Source organism: Mobula birostris, chromosome 28, assembly GCF_030028105.1.
Source record: "Mobula birostris isolate sMobBir1 chromosome 28, sMobBir1.hap1, whole genome shotgun sequence".
Taxonomy (NCBI): Eukaryota; Metazoa; Chordata; class Chondrichthyes; order Myliobatiformes; family Myliobatidae; genus Mobula; species Mobula birostris.
In genome coordinates this window covers 22,763,986-22,790,956 of record NC_092397.1, presented here as the reverse complement: position 1 = coordinate 22,790,956, position 26,971 = coordinate 22,763,986, and the positions used below count along the sequence as shown (strand labels likewise).

At 45.6% G+C, this 26,971-nt stretch overlaps 1 protein-coding gene and 1 long non-coding RNA gene across 2 annotated transcripts in view; both read right to left on the bottom strand.

Annotated features, from left to right (window-relative positions):
* The window catches only part of LOC140189344 (uncharacterized), a 155,663-nt gene that overhangs the window by 116,571 nt on the left and 12,121 nt on the right, over positions 1–26,971 (bottom strand). The gene's annotated exons all lie outside the window — the stretch shown is intronic.
* LOC140189347 (uncharacterized) lies at positions 609–25,575 on the bottom strand. The gene is made up of 4 exons (XR_011883503.1): positions 25,046–25,575; positions 8,325–10,983; positions 5,820–5,984; positions 609–4,064 (listed from the first exon to the last, which is right to left on the bottom strand). It is a non-coding gene; the product is annotated as an uncharacterized lncRNA (long non-coding RNA).

Sequence of the window (26,971 nt, the reverse complement as noted above, 5' to 3'; positions counted from 1 at the left end):
ACCCACACCTCACACTTCCCATTTCTACCTCCTACCCAAGATCCACAGACCTGCCTGTCCTGACAGACCTATTGTCTCAGCTTGCTCCTGCCCCACTGAACTCATTTCTGCATACCTCAACACGGTTTTATCCCCCCTTGTTCAATCCCTTCCCACCTATGTTTGTGACACTTCTCACGCTCTGAAACTTTTCGATGATTTTAAGTACCCTGGCCTCCACCGCTTTATTTTCACCATGGATGTCCAGTCCCTATATACTTCCATCCCCCATCAGGAAGGTCTCAAAGCTCTCCGCTTCTTTTTGGATTCCAGACCTCATCAGTTCCCCTCTACCACCACTCTGCTCCGTCTAGCAGAATTAGTCCTTACTCTTAATAATTTCTCCTTTGGCTCCTGGCACTTCCTCCAGACTGTACCTCTTCCTACAGATGCTGCCTGGCCTGCTGCGTTCACCAGCAACTTTGATGCGTGTTGCTTGAATTTCCAGCATCTGCAGAATTCCTCGTGTTTGCATCTCTAGGAAGAGGTACAGTTGACGTTTCAGGCCGAGACCCTAAGAGAAGTATTTTTTTTTTAAAACAGCGAGTTTGAAAATTTATGTTTTCTGCTGAGATTCCATCTGGAGTATCATGCACGTGTCTGGTCTTCCTAACTGAGCAAAGATATGCTTGCGTATTGCAGCTGAGTTCAACAGGTTGTTTATTAGTGGAGCTTTGAAACGGGCACAAGGGAATGATGTTTCTCATGTTGGACTATATACACACAGTGGCCTCTTTATTAGGTACATCTACTCATTAATGCAAATATCCTCAGCAGCCAATCAAGTGGCAGCAACTCAATACATAATCATTACACATTATTATTGCACATTGGTAAATTATTGTGCATGTTATTATTCTGTACTTTATTATTAGTTAAGTCTGCACACTGCTAAATGTGTCTTTAAATGTTGCTGCTGTAATGAAAGAATTTCCTACTAGGGATCAATGAAGTACTTATTATTATTATTACAATGAAAGCTCAACATCAGGCTCTTGAATAAAAGAGGATAACTACACTCACTTGCCCAATCATTGAAATGTTCCCACAACCAATGATCTCACCTTAAGGACTCTTTATCTCATTCTCTTGTTATTTATTGCTATTTATTTATATCTGTATTTGCAGAGTTTGTTGTCTTCTGCACTCTGGTTGATCTTTCATTGATCCTGTTATAGTTACTATTCTATAGATTTGCTGAGTATGCCCAATGGAAAGTGAATCTCATGGTTGTATATGGTGATATGCAAGTAGTTTGATAATAAAATTTACTCTGAACTTTGAAAGGAATGAAGGGATGCAAGATTTGTGAACAGATTATAAAGAGATCAACACATTCTGAATTACAGAGAAGGCCCCACAAAGCTGAATGGCCTAATTCTTGCTTCTATTTATGTACATAATAAACCCAAAATTTATACAGAGCTTGAGTTGAGACTGTGTTGCTGCCTGCCAGTCAGAGGCATCGGAGTTGGTGCGTGAAGGCGGCGTGCTGTATAACCGTGGTAGATTGTCACTCGCAATCGCAAGACTCTTTTGCACAGTGATAGTGTAAGTTGCCGCAGGCCTGTTACACTTGTCTGGTGGTGCGATTGTAGAAGCCACGTAGCCTCGATTGTAGCGGGGACAAGTCCTCGAGCCGCGCACTTGCCTGCAGCTGCAGGCCAGGTGAGGGAACGCTGGAGGCGGTGCAACGTGGCATCCGCGCTCAGCAGGGGGCTGGCCTCTCCCGTTGGTGCTGCCTTCTCCTGTTCGAGCGGTGGAACAACAGTCTGGACTGCACGTGTCTGTGCACTGCCAGGAGATTGTACCATCGATTGCAGGACATGTCACTGAGGGTTTTGGACTAAACATATGTTCTTATCCCACGTGAAGAGGCTTCTCTACTCGCTTTTTTGAATGCACTATTTTGTTCGTTCTGCACCATGGCCCCCGAGGAACGCTGCCTCATTCGCCGTATCTATTATGGCTGAATGATAATTAAACTTGATTTGATTTGTATCTCACTCTGCTGACAAGATAAAGCAAACAGGGAGAAAGAAAGTGACACAACTGACATGACACAAAGTAAGGCTTTCATTGTACAGATCATTGTGTAAGAATTTCCCATTCTTACAGATACGGTAAAAAGTTTATATTTCAGACTGGATTGAATAAAGCTGAAAATAAACTACCCTTCGTGTTCTTTCTGAAACTATCTGAAATCTAAATATATCTAATTGTTTACAAATTAACAAAATGACATCACATGATCAGAATCTGTTTGCTTGATATAAATGGTGTAGTAGCAGCTTTGAGGGCCACTTGATAGTCCTGAAATCGAACCTCAGTGCAGACTGGCGCCTTCAGCTTCCCTGCTTGAATGAAGCCTCACAAATGGGAGATCATTTCCTGCAGCAAACCTGGCAAAATGGGAGATCATTTCCTGCAGCAAACCTGCCTCAACGACCCGGAGAGTGATGCTGGCTGGAGGCAAGGCCCTTGTGGTTTGGCTTCTGGGAGGGTCACCCATGCCAATTTGGGACCCATAGTAATGTGAGACATACAGTAGGACATGTGGGTCTGTGTAATGGGTTATGGGGTAGATATAGGGTAAAACCTTCAGTCCGAGATACATAGCCCACACAAGTAGCAGAGTAGCACTTAAGATATCATCTGGCCAGTGATGCCTGTTGCAGACACGTGACATAAAGAGGGAGATGCATGTCATGTCAAAGACTGTTGCTGTACAGCGAGTATCCCAAAAGACTGACTCCTTTATAACCTACCACTATAACTCACCAGTTGAAGACATGAGTACCCTGAGAAATCTATGTCGGGAGGACACTTATTTTGAAGGGGACAGTGTGGGACCCATAGTAATGTGGAGCATATTAATGGACACTGGAAACCCTCCTAATTTTCTTATATTATGTTCATATTATTTTTATTGCTTTGGTTTGTTAATTTGTTCATTCATAATTTGATTAATGTTCAGTTGCACGAGCAACGGTAATATTTTAGTGGGTTGGTTGATGGTTACAAGGGACATAGCTTATACAGGCACTTGGGGCAGCTGAGGGGTCTGGGGGGCACGGGAGGGCGCATGTGATGGAGTAGACAGGGACGGCCCCGCAGCATGCATGGTCAGCCGATGTGCTTGTGTTCCTGTATTTCCAGAATGGAAAATAAAGACGTTATTTCTAAACTTCTGCACTCCCGGAAGTCCCTTTTGTGTCCAAGTGTGCAACAAGACAGATCCAAAAGGTGAAAGTATTTTTGAAAAAGAAAATTCCGCTGGAAAATATCTTGGCTGTGTAACGAAGCATCCTTCTTTGATGGTAGGACGACGTAGAGGAATCATTATTCATTTAAAATGCATCCCCTGATGTATTTTGCAAACAGGGTTTCATCCACATCAGCATTGCTTGTAATAAACAAAATATTAATTGTACTTTTGTTGCTGATTGGAAGAATATTATATCAATAAAGTATCTGATTCAGTGCTTTAAAGTAACTATTTTTCATAAACACCTGTAACATTAAGTTTAGTCTATAATACCTATAACATGTTAAAACCTAAAGATTGACTATCTATGAAATTAATACTAAAAAACATTAGTAACTAATGGAATCTAAGGAGGCTGAGTGCCTGAGAGAAATGCAAGTCACATACGGGAAACAAGCACAAAAAGATCCAATATGGGGAAGTGCCTTTGACCTTCTGCATGGGGTAGGGGTGGACTTGGGGGCTGCTGTTGGAGACCATGAGGGAAGTAGCACCCTCTCTCCCTGGCGCTCTGCCGTGACAGATTCCCAGATGGATACTGGACCAGCCACTCTCTCTTGTTCATGCTGCAGCCTCTCTGCTTTAGTTTGCAGAGGCCATGGATCCAATGCCCGGCATCGTTGGCGTCGGAGGCCACCAGATCTCGTGCCCTTAAATACGATTGTGAAACAGCGGTCGCTGGGTATTTCCGTGGCGTACCGCTGCATTCCCTCCGTCTGGTGACCTGGTCTCAACTCCTTGATGTCGTCGATCGAGACTGCGAGGGGTCGGGTGGGGGGAGGGAGTAAAACAGCAGCAGAGATCAGAACAAGAGATTCAGTCACAGATTCACAAGCACAAGAGATTCTGCAGAAGCTGGGAATTCACAGTAACACACACACAAAGTTACTTATTCACAGCACTTTACCTATTTAGAGATACTCTGTGGGACTGGCCCTTCTGCCCCAAAAAGCCACATCACCGAACACCCCACCTATTCAACAGCAGCCTAATCACAGGAGAGTTTACAATGACCAGTCAGCCTTCTTTGAACAGCAGAAGGAAACCCACATGGTCACAGGGAGAATATAGAAACTCCTTACACACAGCACTGGTACTGAACTTTGAATTATTACCTGCCCACTCTCTGCCCCCGATCCCTGACCGAGCAGCAACAACATCACATGAACCACTCCGCTATTGTGGTGCCCTAAAATGCTGGAGGAACTCTGCAGGTCAGGCAGCATCTGTGGAGAGGAATAAAGAGTCAACAATAGGCCAACATCCTCCATCAGGATGAGTCCTGCAGACGGGTCTCAGCGTGTGTGTGTGTGTGTGTGTGTGTGTGTGGTGTGTGTGTGTGTCAGTGTCTGTTAGTGAGTGTGTGTGTGTGGGTGTGTGTGTCTGTGAGCGTCTGTGTGTGTGTGTGTGTGTGTGTCAGTGTCTGTTAGTGAGTGTGTGTGGGTGTGTGTGTCTGTGTGTATGTGTGGCATGTGTTTGTGTGTGTGTGTGTGTGGTGTGTGTGTGTCAGTGTCTGTTAGTGAGTGTGTGTGTGTGTGTGTGTGTGTGGTGTGTGTGTGTGTGTGGTGTGTGTGGTGTGTGTGTGTGTGTCAGTGTCTGTTAGTGAGTGTGTGTGTGTGTGTGTGTGTGTGGGTGTGTGTGTCCGTGAGTGTCTGTGTGTATGTGTGGCATGTACTTGTGTGTGTGTGTGTGTGTCTCTGTGTGTGTGTGTGTGTGTGTGTGCCTGTGAGTGTCTGTGTGTATGTGTGGCGTTTGTGTGTGCCTGTGTGTATGTGCGGCGTGTGTTTGTGTGTGTGTGTGTGCGTGCGTGCGTATAAACAGTTATGGATGCTGCCTGACCTGCTGAGTTCATTCTGCATTTTTTGTGTGTTGTTCTACCATCTGCAGAATCTCTTGTGCAAAGGCATTAGTGTGTTGCTAAACTGTAGAAATTAGGGTTCTGAGGTGTGGGGCTTCAGGTTTCTGTAGCTCCTGCTTGATGGACATGACTCATGTCATGTTTATGGGAAACCTGGATGAACAGAGAAATGGAAATGGACCAGGAGGTGAGAGACACAGGAGGTTAAGAGGAGCAAATTGCAACAGATGGGAAATATTGTCTGAAAGTTCTTCCCCCTGTAGAATGCTGAAGGAATTGGACAGTTGTTAACCTGAGCAACACACACACACACACACACACACACACACACACACACAATGCTGGAGGAACACAGCAGGGCAGGTGAATTGTCCTGATGTGGCTGGTGTTAAACAGGTGGACCGCTGGGTGGTGGGGCCTATTGGGCCAGAAGAATCTGCCTGCACTCCATTTCCAAATAAAACAGAATCAATAAAAGACAGAATCCAGGTCACTGGTGCAATGAAGCAGTAACTCTACTGGCCTCAGCGAGGTGCCATACCAGGAATCAAGGACTAATCCCTGCACTTGTTGGTGCCCAAGACAATGTTTTTAAAACTTTTTAAAAATCTGTTTGCTGCCACACCATCCATCCAAGACTTGAGCAACACTCACACATTTGGCTCCTGGCTGACTTCAGGATCTGTTTGGAACTGTACCACACCGTACAACTGTCTTCTTGCAGTTTGTAAAATCGCGACTTCATCCATGAGCAGGATTTGATCTTCTGCATGTGACTACCCTTGAGAATGGCTGCAATATCATCCTCCTTGATGAGGCCTTGGGAGGAAGACAGAGAGGACACATCAGATGGAGTGATGGTAGAAGTGGAGGGTGGGAGGAGTGGGTAGTGAAGGGGAAGTGGAAGGGAGGGATGGAGTGATGGAACTGACAAGTGGAGAGTGAGGATCTGGTGAGGCAGGGGTAAGTAGTCAGGAGTTAGCAAGGTAGGGGAGAGCAGTGGAGGACAGAGGAAAGGTGTTAATGGGTAGGAGAGGGGAAGGTATTGTAATGAGTGGGATAGAACACCAGAGCACACTACAGGCCCTTCAACCCACAGTATTGTGTCAAACTTTTAACCTGTTGTAAGATCAATATAACCCTTTCCCCAAATAGAGCACTCCCTTTTTCTATCATTCATGTGCTCTGTAATAAACGTCACTAATATATCTGCCTCTACTACCACCCCTGGGGTGGTTCCACACACACACCACTCTCTGTGTACACTCTGCTATTTGCCATTCCCACCCTGGGAAAATCTCTCTGGCTGTCCACTCGATCTATGTTTGTTATGACCTTGTACACCTCTCTCAAGTCCCCTCTCACCCTCCTGCACTCCAGAGAAAAGCCCTCGCATGCTCATCCTGTCCTCATAAGCCTACAGGAGGATGAGAATCATGGTCTGATCAGGGACAGTCAGCATGGCTTTGTGAAGGGCAGATCGTGTCTAACAAGCCTGGTAGAGTTCTTTGAGGAGGTGACCAGGCATATAGATGAGGGTAGTGCAGTGGATATGATCTACATGGATTTTAGTAAGGCATTTGACAGGGTTCCACACCTTAGGTTTATTCAGAAAGTCAGAAGGCATGGGATCCAGGGAAGTTTGGCCAGGTGGATTCAGAATTGGCTTGCCTGCAGAAGGCAGAGGGTCATGGTGGAGGGAGTACATTCAGATTGGAGGATTGTGACTAGTGGTATCCCACAAGGATCTGTTCTGGGACCTCTACTTTTCGTGATTTTTATTAATGACCTGGATGTGGGGGTAGAAGCGTGGATTCGCAAGTTTGCAGACAACACAAAGGTTGGTGGTGTTGTAGATAGTGTAGAGGATTGTCAAAGATTGCAGAGAGACATTGATAAGATGCAGAAGTGGCAGATGGAGTTCAACCCGGAGAAGTGTGAGGTGGTACACTTTGGAAGGACAAATTCCAAGGCAGAGTACAAAGTAAATGGCAGGATACTTGGTAGTGTGGAGGAGCAGAGGGATCTGGGGGTACATGTCCACAGATCCCCGAAGGTTGCCTTACAGGTGGATAGGGTAGTTAAGAAAGCTTATGGGGTGTTAGCTTTCATAAGTCGAGGGATAGAGTTTAAGAGTTGGGATGTAATGATGCAGCTTTATAAAGTACTGTGTCCAGTTCTGGTCGCCTCACTAGAGGAAGGATGTGGAAGCATTGGAAAGGGTACAGAGGAGATTTACCAGGATGCTGCCTGGTTTAGAGAGTATACATTATGATCAGAGATTAAGGGATCTAGGGCTTTACTCTTTGGAGAGAAGGAGAATGAGAGGAGACATGATAGAGGTGTACAAGATAATAAGAGGAATAGATAGAGTGGACAGCCAGGGCACCGCTGCTCAATACAAGAGGACATGGCTTTAAGGTAAGGGGTGGGAAGTTCAAGGGGGATATTAGAGGAAGGTTCTTTACTCAGAGAGTGGTTGGTGCGTGGAATGCACTGCCTGAGTCAGTGGTGGAGGCAGATACACTAGTGAAGGTTAAGAGACTACTAGACAGGTATATGGAGGAATTTAAGGTGGGGGGTTATATGGGAGGCAGGGTTTGAGTGTCCGCACAACATTGTGAGCTGAAGGGCCTGTACTGTGCTGTACTATTCTATGTTCTATATTCTATGTAAACTAGTCCAGGCAGCATCCTGGTGAATCTCTTCTGCACAATCGATACGAGGAAGGGGGGAGATTGGAAGCTTTCAGTTGAACTTGGAGGAACTCCATGATGTCTTGGGGAGAATGTACAAACTCCTTATAGACAGCAGTGGAACTGCACCCCGATCGGAGATCGCTGGCCCTGTGGAGCGTCGCACTAACTGCTTCTCCACTGTGCCGTAGCAGTGGCAAGGGGAGTGAGATAGTTAATGTGGGTGGGAGACTGCAGGTAAATAAAGGATCTGTGAGGTCATGACGTGTCATCGAGAGATCTGCACAGAAACAGGCCCTTCGACCCATCATTTCAATGATGTCATCGATACTAGCCCCAGAACTCAGCATTTGATCAGTAGCCTTCTACAACTTTGATATTCCAGTGCCCCAAAGTCTTTGGAACACAGCCCCCTTTATATAAAAAAACAATACAGCAATTTTGCCGATACATTTATTTTTACCTTCATCGACTTCACAAGATTGTGGACTCCAGCCTTCTGTTTCCTCCAGGACCAAACGATTCCTCTTTCCATTTCTCTACTTTCCTTGACCCATCTTCAGGCAGCGGTTCCCTAAATCTGAGAACTCTTCTGCAGGCTCTACATTGCTCCCTTCCACTTCCCTCCCCTACTATTGACAGTCCCCTTTGGAGTTTTGACTGCCACTTCCTCATTCGCCTCCTCTCTCTAGCCAGCTTCTCCCAGGATCTCTTTGTCTTGCCCACAAATTTTATTCCCCTGCTCTGCCGCACCCTTCTCTTAAACACTTGCACATTGGTGAAGTCACCCAACCCACTCGACAGCCTCTCTTTGTCATTCTGCTCCTGCTGATCTCTGATGGTTGCTTTGCCCTCACATCCATTTTCCTCCCTCTTATCCTCTCCATTCCAGTGTCCGTCCACTCGTCTCAGCTCCAGTTCAGTCGCCCCTGTTTGGATGTGCCCAAGAGCCTGTTCAGGACTTAGCCTTCCATCTGCCAGAGCCAGTTCAGGACTGAGCATTCGATCAGCCAGTCCCCGTGACGAAATCCCCTGTTCGTTTCATCCATCCCCTGATTCTATACTCCCCTCTTCCATATTCTGGCTTCTAACCACAGTGTTGGTTCTCTTGACTGGTAGTCCGGAGTGTGCAGCAAAGTTCCCTGTCTTCAATTCCTCAGTGTTGGGCTTCACTTCGAAATTTACTGGCTGGGCTGTGCCGATTACAGGCTTGGCCTTCACAGTGTGGGGGCGCTTCTTGGCGAACTTCTGGCAGGCCCACCAGCCGATGATGGTGACAGCACTGCCCATCGACAAGCCAAGGACCACCAGCCGGAATAGTTCGCTGAAGTCCATTGACTTTGTGCGTGATTCCAAGAAAATGTTGTGGAAGCAGCCTCCCGCATCAAGGAGACCAGCCTCTCCCTGAGCACCCAGACGAACTGCCCTCAGCCGGCAGTTTCTTGTGGTCAGGTTCCGGATCATAATGACTTCACAATCTAACTCATTATGATCAAGCATGTGACTGCAGGAAAACACAGGTTGTTGTGGACACAGGAGCACATCATGGGAGGTTTGAAGGGGAAAGTGAATCCATTTAATGGGACTGGTGAAGCAGATTGACTTGGAGAATTGATCAACAGGAGACATGGCCTTTCAGGAGAGCAGCAGCAGCCGGGTCTGTGATTCTGATGTACGGCAGGGGAGGGTGGAGACAAAGAGATCTGTAATCACTGGATTACTCCTGATGCCAAGTGCTGGTAAGGACAGGGCAGGTGGATGTGAGGATGAGGAGCTGGTACAGGAGAACAGGTTCAGGTTTCCAGCCACTGGGATCTCTGCTGGGGCAGAGGTGACCTGTAGAAGTGGGACAGGCTGCACTTGAACCAGCCGGGTCAAATATGGGCAGATTTGTTAATGTGTCGCAGGAGGATTGAAATGATTCATCAGTGGGTTGGGAACCAAAATAGTGGTGTGGCAGATGATAGCCCTTTACTCTGCCATGATAGTGGCTCCTAAAAGAGCCTTTTGTTGTGTTTAGTGCCAGGGCTGGGTTCAGGCGGGCTCCCCGCAGAAGCATCGAGCCAGCTGGATGGTAACTTACTCGGCGTGGATGGCGCACAGGTTAGTGTCCTCGAAGAGCCCCACCAGGTAAGCCTCGCTCGCCTCCTGCAGGGCCATGACGGCCGAGCTCTGGAAACACAGATGGGTTTCGAAGTGCTGAGCGATCTCCCGCACCAGGTGCTGGAAAGCCGAGGATCCAGCTGCACAAGGATGGACAGAGGCCTCGGTTCTGTAGCTATTTTATCAGGACGAGGAATGATGGTGTTAAATGCTGGGCTCTAGTCAATATACAGCATCCTGACATAGGTATTTGTATTGCCCAGGTGCTCCAGTGCTGTGCGGAGAGCCACTGGGATCACATCTACCGCAAACATATTGTGGCGAGAGGCAAATTGCAGTGGGTCCCGGTCCTTCCTGGGACAGGTGTTCATTCTATCCATGACCAACCTCTCAAAGCATTTCATAACCGGAGATGTGAGTGTGACTGGACAATAGTCGTTAAGGCAGCTCACACTGACCTTCTTGGGTTCCGGAGCAGTTGTTGCCCTTTTGAAGCAGGTCAGAACTTTCGACTGTAGCAGTGAGGGATTGAAAAAACCACTTCCAGCAGTTGGTAGGCACAGGTTTTCAGAGCCTTACCAGGTACTCCATCGGGCCCTGCTGCCCGGCGAGGGTTCAGCCTCTTGAAAGACAGCCTGATGTCGGCCTCCAAGACAGAGATCACAGGGTCATCAGACGCTGCACGTATCCTCATAGCTGTGGCTTTATTCTTCCTCTGAAAGTGAGCATAAAAGGGTTGAGCTGGTCTGGTTGTGAAGCCTCACTGCCATTCATGATGTTGGGTTTGCTTTGTAGGAAGTAATGGCTGTAACCCCTGCCAGAGTTGACGTGCATCTGATGCAGGGAACGTCTGGAATTCTTTACCCGGTGGGCATGAGGTCTGGATCAATGGACGGGTTTAAAGAGGAAGGGGTGGCACAGGAGCATCATGGTCAGCGCAGTGGTGACAGTACCAGCGACCTGGGTTTAATTCCCACCGTTGTCTGTCAGGAGAGCGGTTCTCATCTGGGATTCACTGCCTGCAGGGGTTGTGGGAATAAACAAACAGGACGTTCAAAGCGAATTTGTCAGATCCTTCAGAGTCAGGTATAGTGGTTCCAAACCCTCCCCTCACCTCCCAGCAATGTTTAAAGTCCATGGTAGACAAGGTTAGTTTGTGTAATAAAGACACTCTTCAGTAAAAACACTGACACTGTATTTCAAACACACTGAGCTGCCAGAGCACAGCACCGGCCAGTGAGGACACAGACCAGTACAGCACACAGCTCTCTAAATAAAACACAATACTGACAGCCCAGAGCTGGACAATCCAGCATTTCACTGCAACTCTGACCTATAAACATCATTACCCCATCTACAGTATTTCACTGTAACTCTGACCTATAAACATCATTACCCCATCTACAGTATTTCACTGTAACTCTGACCGATAAACATCGTTACCCCATGTACAGTATTTCACTGTAACTCTGACCTGTAAACATCATTACCCCATCTACAGTATTTCACTGTAACTCTGACATATAAACATCATTATGCCATCTACAGTACACCCTTCATAATTTTGTATACCTCTGTTTATTCTCCCCACAATACTCCATATTCCAAGGAATAAAATTCACCTATTTGATCTTTCCAGAGAACTCAGGTGCTTAAATCCAGGAAACATCCTGTAAATTTTCTCTGCACTCTTTCAAGCTTACTTACATCTTTCTTGTGGGTAGGTGACCACAACTGCACACAATACTCCAAATCAGGCCTCTCCAATATCTAATACAACTTCAACATAACACCTATCTCCTGTGCTTTGCCCTTTGTAAATCGAAGTACGATGTGCCTAAGCTTTCTGTATGACCCTATCTATCTGTGATGTCACTTACTGGGAATTATGAATCTGTATTTCCAGATCCCTCAGCTTTAATGCACTTTTTGGTGCCCGACTGCTCACTGTGTAAGACCTACCGTGGTTTGTCCTCCCAAAGTGCAACCCCTCATACTTGTCAGCATTAAATTCCAGCTGCTCCAGATCCCAATGCAAACTTTGAGCATCTTCCTCACTGTTCATCGTACCTGGTGTTATCCACAAAATTGCTGTTGCAGTTCACCACATTGTCATCGATATCAAAGATCTGGATGACAAACAATGGACTCAGCACTGATCCCTGTGGCACACCACCAGTCACAGGCCTCCAGTCAGAGAGGCAATCATCTGCAACCACTCTTGAACCTAATGCCTAATACAATTTACTACCTCATCTTGAATGCCAAATGACTGAACCTCTTGACCAACCACCCATGTGAGACCTTGTCAAAGGCCTTGTTAAAGTCCATCTAGACTACATCCACTGCCTTGCATTCATCAACTTTCCTAGTAACTTCCTCAAAAAACTCTATAAGACTAGTTAACACTGTACACAAAGCTATCTTAACTATTCCCAATCAGTCCATGTTTATCCAAATAATTATATCCTTGGTTGCTTAGAAAACTTTCCACTAAACGTTCCACAGCTGATGTTAGGCTCACTGGCCTATAATTTCTCGACTTGTGCTTAGACCATTCCTGCCCGACCAGAGCGGTGTCAGGAAGGATGTGGAAACCATAGTAAGGGTGCAGAGGAGCTTTACAAGGATGTTGCTTGGATTGGCGGGGGGGGGGGGGGGGCGCAGGCATGCCTTATGAGGATAGGTTGAGTGAACTCGGCCTCTTCTCCTTGGAGTGATGGAGGATGAGAGGTAACCTGATAGGGGTGTATAAGATGGTGAGAGGTATTGATCGTGTGGATAGTCAGAGGCTTTTTTCCAGGGCTGAAATGGCGAGCACAAGAAAGCAGAGTTTTAAGGTGCTTGGAAGTAGATACAGAGTAGATGTCAGGGGTAAGTTCTTTCACGCAGAGAGTGGTGAGTACGTGGAACGGGCTGCTGGCGACGGTGGTGGAGGCGGATACGATAGGGCCTTTTAAGAGACTCCTGGATAGGTACATGGAGCTTAGAAAAATAGAGGGCTATGGGTAACCCTCAGTAATTTCTAAGGTAAGGACATGTTTGGCAGAGCTTTGTGGGCTGAAGGGCCTGTATTGTGCTGAAGGTTTTCTATGTTTCTCACCTCATGTTTTCTTTTCACCCCATTAAACTCAAGTACCCAATTTGTCTCTGCCTGTCTATACCTGCTATGTACCGTACAAGTCTCACTAATGGCTACAATGTCATAATTCCACAAGCTGATCTAGGTCCTGACCTTCTCTGCCTTTCCTACAATAATCCTCACATCCAAATTATATGTAGCTCAGAACATAAGCCCTACCTTGATCAACCTTTTGATTCCTGACTTTGTGAAGTGAAGAATATCTCTTCCCATACTAATTCCACTATCTGTTCTGGTGCTCTGGTTCCCATCCCCCTGCCCCTCTAGTTCAAACCATAACCCCTGGCAAACCTTCCCACTGGGATATTAGTGCCCTCCAGTTCAGGTGCAAACCGATGCTTCTGTAGTTCCACCTTTCCTTGCAGAGAGCCCAGTGATCCAAAAAGCTGAAGCCCTCCCTCCTGCAGCAACTCCTGAGCCTCCTTGAACTGGATGATCTTCCTATTTCTGACCTCACTAGCATGTAGCACAGGTAGTAATCCTGAAAATCACAACCCTGGGGGATCTTGTCCTTTAACTTAGCACCTAACTCCCTGAACTCACTTTGCAGGACGTGGACAGTCACCCTGTCCACGTCATTGGTAAATAAGTGAATCAGAACCTCAGGCTGCTCACACTCCCAGCTAGGAATGCTGTGAAATGAATCTGAGATGTCTCTCTGATCCTGGCACCCAGGAGGCAATAACCATCTGGGAACCTTGTTCACATTCACAGAAACCCCTTTCTGTTCCCCTAATCAATGAATCCCCCTCACTACAGCTCAACCCTGCTCCCTCTTCCCCCCCCCACTCTCCCCCTCCTGACAATTATCCCACACCTTGTGCTGCCTATCAACACCTCAGTCTCTCGAGGGATCCAGATTTCATCCAGTTCAATCTCCAACTCCTCAGCACGGCCTGATAAAAGTTTCAGCTGTATGCCTTCTTGCAAGAGTAGTGGTCAGGGACACTGGATGTCTCCATTTCTTCCCACATCCAGCAAGAAGAGCAATCTAGTATTTTGTCTGGCATCCCCTCTGCTCTAAATGTGTAACAAGAAAATAATAAAGAATAAAGAAAAAATATCTACGTCCGTCTTACCCCTCCCTACTCCAATTTTGGCCCACTCATGCAATGACCGCTCTGTTTAAACCCAACTTATTTTTATTGGATCTTGTCAAGTTCCCAATTATGGGCAATCAAATATCTCCTTGGGAACTGTGACATGCAAAATGTGCCAACTGCCCCTGATCACTTTGTTTAAACTCTCTCTCCTTTTACACAATCTGATGACAGTTCAAGACTATGGTGTGCAAAATTATGAGCTGCAAGAAACTACAATACACACCTATACTGTTCTACAATGGCACAGACTGATCAAAAACATAACACTGTATCGGAAGCACTACAACTCCCTACCAAGACGGATGGGGATAACGGATGACTGCAGGGATTATCCAGTGGGACAATGTGGATAGAGCTCAGGATAAGAGAGGTGCGTTCACTGATGGGGTTATATCACAGGTCTCCCAAATGCCAGCAGGAGATAAAGGAACAGAAATGTAGCAAGTAATCAAAGAGGTAAAAGCAAAAGAGTAGTTGTAGTGGGTGAATTTAATTTCCCCTGTGTTGTCTGGGACTCCCTTAGAGCCAGGGGCTCAGATTATTGCAGAGCTTGTTGGAAGTATCCTGGGATGTTTCTTAACTCAGGAGAGAATAATCTAACCAGGGAAGCGGGTCATAGAAGACATTGTGTTGGGAAATGAGCCTGACCGTTGATAGAAGTTGCCATTTGGGAACAGCAAATAGGGCAAGACTGGACCCGGTGGTAATAGTCATAGTCATAGTCATACTTTATTGATCCCGGGGGAAATTGGTTTTCGTTACAGTTGCACCATAAATAATAAATAGTAATAGAAATAGTAATAGTAATATTACTATTAGTAAATAGTAATAGTCATAGAAATAATAAATAGTAATAGAATAGTAATAGAAAATAGTAATAAATAGTTAAATAGCAATATGTGAATTATGCCAGGAAATAAGTCCAGGACCAGCCTATTGGCTCAGGATGTCTGACCCTCCAAGGGAGGAGTTGTAAAGTTTGATGGCCACAGGCAGGAATGACTTCCTATGACGCTCTGTGCTGCATCTTGGTGGAGTGAGTCTCTGGCTGAATGTACTCCTGTGCCCACCCAGTACATTATGTAGTGGATGGGAGACATTGTCCAAGATGGCATGCAACTTGGACAGCATCCTCTTTTCAGACACCACCGTGACAGAGTCCAGTTCCATCCCCACAACATCACTGGCCTTATGAATGAGCTTGCTGATTCTGTTGGTGTCTGCTACCCTCAGCCTGCTGCCCCAGCACACAACAGCAAACATGGTAGCACTGGCCACCACAGACTCATAGAACATCCTCAGCATCGTCCGACAGATGTTAAGGGACCTCAGTCTCCTCAGGAAATAGAGACGGCTCTGACCCTTCTTGTAGACAGCAATGGTCTAATGTGGTCAATTGGGGTATAGCTATTGGAAACTGTGTTGGGCAGGAACTGGGGAGAGGGGACTGGGTGCAGCTATGATTGATCAGTCCACATTTAACATGTGAGTGATGTTTAAACGCAATTGGGTCAGAATTCAGACAAAACTATTTCTACGAGGAGGAAAGACGAGGATGGTAATGTCAGGCAGATATGTATGCTGAGAGATGTTATAAATTCAGACTGAAAGAAAAAAGGAAGCATAACGAATGTTTTAGATGTAAAAATTGGAGAAGGCCTCTGGCAATATGAAGCAAGCAAGAGAGAAGTTAAAGAGAGAATCAGAAGTGCCAAACCGGGACAAAGAATGACTTTGGTGAGAAGGGGCACTCCAGAGAGGATACCGCAACACAAGGACAAAGGAGAGGGTTGATGTCTGGATCCAGAGGAAGTGGGCGAGGGACTAAACCAGTTCTTCACATCAGTATTCATCAACGTGGTCATCGAGGATAGTGAGATCAGAGAAGGAAGTGATGCTGATATTCCAGGGCACGTTGTTCCTCAGATGATAGAGACAAACCAGGAAAATATAGACTAGTGAGATTTGGATCAATGCTCGGGAAAGTATTCGAGAAGACTCAGACATAGGATCTCTCATAACTGTTAGGAGGGTAACATGAGGATATCAGAATTTGGAAGGCAAAGTGAGCAAAATCCCAAGAGATTCTCTTGGTATATTCAGAGGAAAAGGGAGGTTAGAGAATCATTCCCCTTGGAGATGAACATGGCATCGGTGTGTGAAACCGAAGGAAATACGAGAGGCTTTCCATGAATATTACCAACAGTTATCTCACCATTGAGAAAATGCGGAAGCTAAGGAAGTGACAGAAATGAGCTGCGATGTCTTAGACCACATTCAAATGGGCAGGGATCTATATTGGAGACTTTAAGGTGCATTAAAGTTGTTAAATCTCCCGGGCCTTATCAGGTACATTCTCGTACTTTGTGGGAAGTTAGAGAATACACTGTGGAGGCCAGGGGAGAGATTGTTGCTTCATCTCAGGCCACAGCTGGACAGTGACTAATCCAGAATTGATAGTTTTAAGGCCAACTCTGTGGATGACACAAAGAGAGATGTAAAGGCAGGCAATGTTGAGGAAGCAGGGAGTGTGCAGTAGCACTTGCACAGATTTAGAGAATGGACAAAGAGGTGCCAGATGAAATACAGTATAAGGAAGTGTGTGGTCATGTACTCTCGTAGGATAAATAAAGGTGTAAGCTCTTTGTAATCAAGGAGTAAATTGAGAAATCAGACGTGCAAAGGGACTTTGGGGTCAATAGACAATAGAGAATAGGTGCAGGAGTAGGCCATTCGGCCCTTCGAGCCAGCACCGCCATTCACTGTGATCATGGCTGATCATCCACAATCAGTATCCAGTTCCTGCCTTATCCCCATAACCTTTGATTCCGCTATCTTTAAGAGCTCTATCCATCTCTTTCTTGAACGCATCCAGAGACTTGGCCTCCACAGCCTTCTGGGGCAGAGCATTCCATATATCCACCACTCTCTGGGTGAAAAAGTTTTTTCTCAACTCTGTTCTAAATGGCCTACCCCTAATTCTTAAACTGTGGCCTCTGGTTCTGGACTCACCCATCAGTGGGAACATGTTTCCTGTCTCCAGCGTGTCCAATCCCTTAATAATCTTATATGTTTCAATAAGATCCCCTCACAGCCTTCTAAATTCCAGAGTATATAAGCCCAGTCGCTCCAATCTTTTGACATATGACAGTCTCGCCATCCCGGGAATTAACCTTGTGAATCTACGCCGCACTCCCTCTATAGCAACAATGTCCTTCCTAAAATCTGGAGACCAAAACTGCACACAGTACTCCAGGTGTGGTCTCACCAGGGCCCTGTACAGCTGCAGAAGGACCTCTTTGCTCTTATACTCAATTCCCCTTGTTATGAAGGCCAGAATGCCATTAGGTTTCTTCACTGCCTGCCGTACTTGCATGCTTGCTTTCAGTGACTGATGTACAAGAACACCTAGATCCTGTTGTGCTTCCCCTTTTGTTAACTTGACTCCATTTAGATAATAATCTGCCTTCCCATTCTTACCACCAAAGTGGATAACCTCACATTTATCCACATTAAACTGCATCTCCCATGCACCTGCCCACTCATCCAGCCTGTCCAAGACACCCTGCATTCTCATAATATCCTCCTCACATTTCACACTGCCACCCAGATTTGTGTCATCGGCAAATTTGCTAATGTTACTTTTAATTCCCTCATCTAAATCATTAATATATATTGTAAACAGCTGCGGTCCCAGCACTGAATCCTGCGGTACCCCATTGGTCACTACCTGCCATTCCGAAAGGGACCCGTTAATCGCTACTCTTTGCTTTCTGTCAGCCAGCCAATTTTCAATCCATGTCAGTGCTCTGCCCCCAATACCATGTGGCCTAATTTTGCCCACTAATCTCCTGTGTGGGACTTTATCAAAGGCTTTCTGAAAGTCCAGGTACACTACATCCACTGGCTCGCCCTTGTCCATTTTCATAGTCACATTCTCAAAAAATTCCAGAAGATTAGTCAAGCATGATTTCCCCTTCGTAAATCCATGCTGACTCAGACCAAGCCTGTTACTGCTATCCAGATGTGTCGTAATTTCATCTTTTATAATTGACTCCAGCATCTTTCCCACCACCGACGTCAGGCTAACTGGTCTATAATTCCCTGTTTTCTCTCTTCCTCCCTTCTTGAAGATAGGGACAACATTAGCCACCCTCCAATCCACAGGAACTGATCCTGAATCTATAATTGGAAAATGATTACCAATGTGACCACGATTTCTAAAGCCACCTCCTTAAGTACCCTGGGATGCAGACCATCAGGTCCCGGGACTTAGCAGCCTTCAGACCCTACAGCCTATCCAACACCATTTCCTGCCTAATATAAATTTCCTTCAATTCATCCAATACCCTAGGTCCTTTGGCCACTATTACATCTGGGAGATTGTTTGTGTCTTCCCTAGTGAAGACAGATCCAAAGTACCTGTTCAACTCGTCTGCTATTTCCTTGTTCCCCATAATAAATTCACCAGGAAGGTCAATGTTCATGTTGAGCTGGTAACAAGGAAGACAAATGTACAGGCCACCTAACAGTAGTAGTGAGGTTGGGGATGGAATTAAACAGGAAATTAGAAATGTGTGCAATAAAGGAACAGCAGTTATAATGGGTGACTTCAATCTACATGTAGATTGGGTGAACCAAATTGGTAAAGGTGCTGAGGAAGAGGATTTCTTGGAATGTATGCGGGATGGTTTTTTGAACCAACATGTTGAGGAACCAACTAGAGAGCAGGCTATTCTGGACTGGGTATTGAGCAATGAGGAAGGGTTAATTAGCAATCTTGTCGTGAGAGGCCCCTTGGGTAAGAGTGACCATAATATGGTGGAATTCTTCATTAAGATGGAGAGTGACATAGTTAATTCAGAAACAAAGGTTCTGAATTTAAAGAAGGGTAACTTTGAAGGTATGAGACGTGAACTAGCTAAGATAGACTGGCAAATGACACTTAAAGGGTTGACAATGGATATGCAATGGCAAGCATTTAAAGATCACATGGATGAACTACAACAATTGTTTATCCCAGTTTGGCAAAAGAATAAATCAAGGAAGGTAGTGCACCCGTGGTTGACAAGGGAAATTAGGGATAGTATCAATTCCAAAGAAGAAGCATACAAATTAGCCAGAAAAAGTGGCTCACCTGAGGACTGGGAGAAATTCAGAGTTCAGCAGAGGAGGATAAAGGGCTTAATTAGGAAGGGAAAAAAGATTATGAGAGAAAACTGGCAGGGAACATAAAAACTGACTGTAAAAGCTTTTATGGATATGTGAAAAGAAAAAGATTGGTTAAGACAAATGTAGGTCCCCCACAGACAGAAACAGGTGAATTGATTATGGGGAGCAAGGACATGGCAGACCAATTGAATAATTACTTTGGTTCTGTCCTCACTAAGGAGGACATAAATAATCTTCCGGAAATAGTCGGGGACAGAGGGTCCAGTGAGATGGAGGAACTGAGAGAAATACATGTTAGTAGGGAAGTGGTGTTAGGTAAATTGAAGGGATTGAAGGCGGATAAATCCCCAGGGCCAGATGGTCTGCATCCCAGAGTGCTTAAGGAAGTAGCCCAAGAAATAGTGAATGCATTAGTGATAATTTTTCAAAACTCTTTAGATTCTGGACTAGTTCCTGAGAATTGGAGGGTGGTTACTGTAACCCCACTTTTTAAAAAAGGAGGGAGAGAGAAACCAGGGAATTATAGACCTGTTAGCCTAACATCGGTGGTGGGGAAACTGCTAGAGTCAGTTATCAAAGATGTGATAACAGCACATTTGGAAAGCGGTGATATCATCGGACAAAGTCAGCATGGATTTGTGAAAGGAAAATCATGTCTGACGAATCTCATAGAAGTTTTTGAGGATGTAACTAGTAGAGTGGATAGGGGAGAACCAGTGTATGTGGTATATTTGGATTTTCAAACGGCTTTTGACAAGGTCCCACACAGGAGATTAGTGTGCAAACTTAAAGCACACGGTATTGGGGGTAAGGTATTGATGTGGATAGAGAGTTGGTTGGCAGACAGGAAGTAAAGAGTGGGAATAAACGGGATCTTTTCAGAATGGCAGGCAGTGACTAGTGGGGTACCGCAAGGCTCAGTGCTGGGACCCCAGTTGTTTACAATATATATTAATGACTTGGATGAGGGAATTAAATGCAGCATCTCCAAGTTTGCGGATGACACGAAGCTGAGCGGCAGTGTTAGCTGTGAGGAGGATGCTAAGAGGATGCAGAGTGACTTGGATAGGTTGGGTGAGTGGGCAAATTCATGGCAGATGTAATTTAATGTGGATAAATGTGAAGTTATCCACTTTGGTGGCAAAAAGAGGAAAACAGATTATTATCTGAATGGTGGCCGATTAGGAAAAGGGGAGGTGCAACGAGACCTGGGTGTCATTATACACCAGTCATTGAAAGTGGGCATGCAGGTACAGCAGGCGGTGAAAAAGGCGAATGGTATGCTGGCATTTATAGCGAGAGGATTCGAGTACAGGAGCAGGGAGGTACTACTGCAGTTGTACAAGGCCTTGGTGAGACCACACCTGGAGTATTGTGTGCAGTTTTGGTCCCCTAATCTGAGGAAAGACATTCTTGCCATAGAGGGAGTACAAAGAAGGTTCAACAGATTGATTCCTGGGATGGCAGGACTTTCATATGAAGAAAGACTGGATCGGCTAGGCTTATACTCGTTGGAATTTAGAAGATTGAGGAGGGATCTTATTGAAAGGTATAAAATCCTAAAGGGATTGGACAGGCTAGATGCAGGAAGATTGTTCCCGATGTCGGGGAAGTCCAGAACGAGGGGTCACAGTTTGAGGATAAAGGGGAAGCCTTTTAGGACCGAGATTAGGAAAAACTTCTTCACACAGAGAGTGGTGAATCTGTGGAATTCTCTGCCACAGGAAACAATTGAGGCCAGTTCATTGGCTATATTTAAGAGGGGGTTAGATATGGCCCTTGTGGCTATAGGGATCGGGAGTATGGAGGGAATGGTGGTACAGGGTTCTGAGTTGGATGATCAGCCATGATCATACTAAATGGCGGTGCAGGCTCAAAGGGCCGAATGGCCTACTCCTGCACCTATTTTCTATGTTTCTATCTAATGTTCTCATTCATTTCCAGAGAACTAGAATATAAAAACAAACATCTAACGCTGAGGCTTTACAAGGGTTTGGTCAGACCATATTTGGAGGATTATGAGCAGATCTGGGTCACTTTTCTAAGCTGCTGGCATTGCAGAGGCTGCAGGGGAGACTCACGGGAATGATCCCGGGACTGAAGGGACAACGACGTAATGATCATTTGATGCTCTTGGCCTGGACTGGCTGGAGTCCAGAGGAATGACAGAGGATAGTATTGAAAACTATTGAATATTGAAAGCCCTAGATAGAGTTGATGTGAGAGGATGTTTCCAATAATGGAAGAATCACACCTTCAGAATAGAGATTTCTCTCTAGAACAGATATGAGGAGGAATCATTTTGTCAGAAGGTGATGAATCAATGGAATTCATTGCCACAGACGGCCAAAAAACAGTCATTAGGTATATTTAAAGCAGAGGTTAGAAGGTTCTTAATTATTAAGGGCATCAGAGTTTACGGGGACAAGGCAGGAGAATGGGGAGTAATAAATCCGGCATGATGGAACGGCAGAACAGACAGGATGGGCCAAATGGCCTAATCCTGCTCCTACGACTTAAGGACGCACAGTTTAATGCGGTGCCATTGTTTCAAAAAGGTTGTGAAAACTAGCCGGAACACTACAGGCCAGTTGTTGGGTAAATTGCAAGTTTCTGAGGGACTGGATCTACCAACATTTGGTCTGATTCAGGACAGTCAGCACAGCTTTGTGCAAGGGAAATCATGTCTGACAATCTCTTGCAGCTCTTCGAGGAACTTCACAAGAGCGTTGATGAGGTTAGGGCTGTGGATGTTGTCTGTATGGACATCAGCCAGGCCTTTGACACAGGTCTGGAGGGTTAGATCTGGAAGATGAAATCCATGAGAGATAGTCTATTAGTTTCATAATTGCCTCAGTGATAGGAAGCAGAGGCTGATGGTTGAGGGTTGTGCCTCCGGCTGGAGGTCTCTGTCTCGTGGTGTGCCACTGGGTGCCGGGACATTTGTTGTTCATAATTTATATAAACAATGTCGATGTGAATGTATAGTTCACATACATGTATAGCCAGGATAATCAAGGACATGACCCACCCAGCCAACAGACTTTTCGTCCCTCTTCCCTCCAGCAGAAGGTTCAGGATCTTGAAGACTCTTAAGGCCAGATTTGGGAACAGCTTCCTTCCAACTGTGATAGGACCACTGAACGGATCCTGACCCGGATCTGGGCCGTACCCTCCAAATATCCGGACCTACCTCTCGGCTTTTTTGCACTACCTTACTTCCCATTTTTCTATTTTCTATTTATTATTTATAATTTAAATTTTTAATATTTACTAATTTTAACTAGTTTTAATATCTTTAATATTTAATATTTGTAATCCAGGGAGTGTGAAGCACAGAACCAAATATCGCTTTGATGATTGTACGTTCTAGTACCAATTGTTTGGCGACAATAAAGTAAAGTGTTAAGTAGTTCACTGAAAGTGACATCTCAGCTAGATACGGTGGTGAAGGTGTCTGACCTGCTGGCCTTCATCACTCGTGGCACAGAGTATAAGAGTTGAGAAGATGTGTTGTAGAGAAACAAGTTTTTCATGAGGACTGACTTGGGATTCTGTGTAAAGTTTTGATCAGCCATTTGTAGCAAAAATATGTTTTTAAACTAGAAAGAGCACAGAGAAAGAAAAATTGCCAGGTTGTTGTTTGGACTTGGGGGTCTGAGTTATCGGGAGAGGTGGTATAGACGAGTATTTTATACCCTGGAGCATACATATTAAGGGGTGAACCTGACAGAGGGATGTAAGATCAATGGGACCAGGAAAGGGTTGGTAAAAACACGAGGACTGGTGTTTCAGATCAGAGGCAAGAGATTTAAAAGGGACATAGCGGGCAGAGGGTGGTGTGTATTTGGAATGAGCTGCCAGTGGTCGAGGCAGACACATTAGAAACATTCTAAAACCACCTGAGTAAGTACATGGTTAGCAAAGGTTTCGAGGTCTATGGGCTCAGCAGAGCCAGGCTGGATTAGCTCAGCAGGGAGGAGGACAGCCAAAGCACCTGTTTTCCACATTGTATTAACTCTGATTCTCATTGCAAAGCCAAAGGATGCAGGAATGACAGGAGCCTTTGAAGCACTGAGATACAGGGGGATGTTGGGTCGCAGAAAAAGATTCCTCCTGAAAATGACAAAACTGGACATCCTGGTGAAGGGGCTCAGCTGTTGAGGATAAAAGTCGGCAGCCATGTTGCAGCTGCATACAACTTTGGTCAGATCACTTCAGGCGTCTTGTGATCAGATCTGGTTGTCACATCACAGGAAAGACAGTTTCAGTTATAACATTAGATTGAACAAACGTACATCTTTTACTGCTGAGTTTCAAAGGCTGAGCAGAGACTTATTAAAATAAATAAGGTAGACAGACTTTTACACAGGCAGCAAATGTCAGATACTCAAGAGCAGAGCTTTAATTTAAAAAAGAGAGAGGGAATGTTTAAAATAGATTTGGGAGGTGAGTTCTTATTTTCCATGGAGACTGGTGGGTGTTTGAAAAATGCTGCTGGGGAAAGTGAAGCTGACACACCAGTAATGCTTAAATCATAAACAAGAGAAAATCTGCAGATGCTGGAAATCCGAGGAACAGACACAGAATGCTGGAAGAACTCAACAGGCCATGCAGCATCTGTGGAAAAAAAAAGTACAGTTGACATTTCAGACTGAAACCCTTGGGCAGGTCTGGAGAGAAAAAAAGCTGAGGAGTAGATTAATAAGGTGGGGGAAGACAGAGAGAAACACCAGGTGATAGGTGAATCCTGGAGGGGGACGGGTGAAGTCAAGAGCTGGGAAGTTGATTGGTGAAATTGACTGACGGCCATGGAAGGAAGAAAAAGGGGGAGGAGCACCAGTGGGAAACAATAGGCAGGGAAGGAGATAAGGTGAGGGGGGGAAAAAGGGGTTGGCAAATGGTGATGGGGAAGGGTGTTGGTGGCATTACCATAAATTTGAGAAATAAATGTTCATGCCATCAGGTTGGAGGCTACCCAAACAGAATATAAGGAGTTGTTTCTCCAACTGAAGCGTGGCCTCATCACGACTCTGGAGGAGGCCATCACTGGACATATCAGAATGGGAAAGGGAAGTGGAATTAAAATGGGTGGCCACTGCTCTGTTGGATGGAGTGCTGATCCATGGTGAAGTGGTCTCCCAATCTACATGGGGTCTCATCGATATGCAGGAGGCCACAGCAGGAGCACTGAACACAGTATATCGCCCCAACAGACATACAGGTGGCGCTGTCTCACCTGGAGGGACTGTTGAGGGCCCTGAAAGGTAGTGAGGGGTAGGGACAGGTGTAGCACTTGTTCTGCCTGCAAGAATAAGCGCCTGGAGGTGGATTGGCGGGAAGGACAATGGACAAGGTAGATGTGTAGGGAGCAATCCCTGCGGAAAGCAGAGAGATATGTTTGGTGGTGGGATCCTGTTGGAGATGGCAGAAGTTTCAGAGAATTATGTGGTGGCTTTGGAAGCTGCTGTGGTGGCAGATGGTAATTAGTAAAGTTTAAGAGGTGTTTGGTCAGGCACGAACAGGCAGGGACTGGAGGGATATGGACAGGTTCAGCCAGATGGGATCAGTTGTGGTCAGTGCAGACACTGTGGGCTGAAGGGCCTTTCCCTGTGCTGGACTGTCCCACGTGTGTTGTGTGTTGAAACTCAGACGGACACTCACTGTTACCGGTCGGCAGGCAGGAAGAGAAGAAGCCGGTGTTCACAGTGGAGGCGCAGTCAGGTCCACCAGTCCGCTCCCACATCCACATGGCAATGGCAGAGAACAAGGAGCAGCTCGTCTCATCACCTCTGTGGCCCATTCCATCACCTCTCATTCTTCCAAAGGGCAGCAAGTTCAGACCGACCCTTCAGTTCAGTCGCTGCCGCCCCGCCGGGGGGAGGAAGCCTCACCTCCGCCCCCGGGCCCAGGGCGCTCCCCCTCCCGCCTCCGCGGCCCGTTGCCATGGAAACGAGTCTCACGGTCCATGTGCTTCTCTGTGACGTCACAGGCAGCGACTCGGCAACGGGACGGGAAGGCAGCGGCCCAGGAGGCGGGGCAGAGTAAGCTGTCAATCAGAGGAGCCGCTGGTAAAGCTGCAAATGGGTCAACGTACTCTTCATGAAAAAGGGCCGCTTGGCGGGGGAAACCTCAACTCGACCCCGGGTCCAGAGCCCTCCCCGACCCTGGGGACTTTTCAAAGACTGCACTCTGGCTCTGAGACGTCTTTCCGCAAGATGCTGTCCTGTCACGTGACATCGCGGCCGCAGCCCGGGAGGAGGAGCGATGTAGCTGTCAATCAGAGGAGCGGCAGCGGGCCGTCACTGTGCAGTGATTTTGCTGTCTGGATCCCCAGGAGGCGCTCATGGAGTGAGGTTAATTTTGGCTCCGGTCCATCACCGTTACTTTGTTTTAACCTATGATCACCCTTATTTAATTTATTTTTACCTACACTTGAATTATCCTTGAGCTTTGATTGTGAAATTTGAAGAAATGAGCAAAGAAATAAGTACAAGGTCTAAAGTGCCAGATCCTGAAAATGGGAAAGATTCCGACGGTAACAGGACGGAAGAAGGTGAACCTAAGCAAACTGGATTAACTTATTCAACATTGTTGAATTTTTTAAGTGAAAAATTTGAGGAAGAACGTAGAAGTTTTGAAGACTTGAAGTCACTTAAGGATTCTTTGGAATCGCTTCGTTACCAAATTAAGCAGCAACAAAGCAAAATTGCAGAATTGAACGACGCAGCTCGGAAGAAAGATCTGAAAATTGAGAGTTTGGAACAAAAATTGTCTTCGACGTCTAAAGAACTGAAGCTTTTTAAATCCAAGATTATTGATCTTGAAAATCGATCCACTTATAATTAGTTTCCCCGAGGATGTCGAGGAAGGGGACCCTTTAAAATTGTTTTCCTAACTTTTAAAGGATGCGTTTTAGCTCTGAATTCCCGGACGACCCTTCATTGCTTGATCGTGTTCACCGTACACTTCGTCGAAATCCATTATGTTCACGTTAAAGAGCATCTCGTCCGAATTGCCCGTCGGCAAGGTATGATTAAATTTCAAGATTATGAATTCCGTCTCTTTGAAGATTTCAGTCTAATAGTGATGAAGGAACGGCTGGCTTTCAAATCTCCGATGTCGGATGTTACCAAAAAGGTCTCAGACCAGCTTTGTTGTATTCTGCGCGTTTAAGAATTACTCCTCCGAACGGACCACGCCGTATCTTTCATTCCACAAGTGCTGTTCAAACTTTCTTGGATGAGTGGTATCGAACTGCTACGGACTAATTAATGCATGGCTCTGGTACTATTGGTTTTGCTGTTACGTGTTTTTTTTTAAAGCCTATAATTAACTTACGAAGATGGACCTTTATAAGTTCAAGATTTTTGTTTTTGGTTGGTAGTGGAAGTGTTTTTCATATGAGTTAATTTTTTTTTCTTGTTGATGAATTTGTTTTTTTTTGCCCATTTTGTTAATTTTTAAATTTATAATTTTTCAAACTAACGTTTAATGGTTTTATGTTATTTTTTTATCTCACTGGGGGAACTTACCCTGTGTTTTCCCTTCGTATAACCAAGATGGCGTTTTGCCTTCCTCTTCCCATAA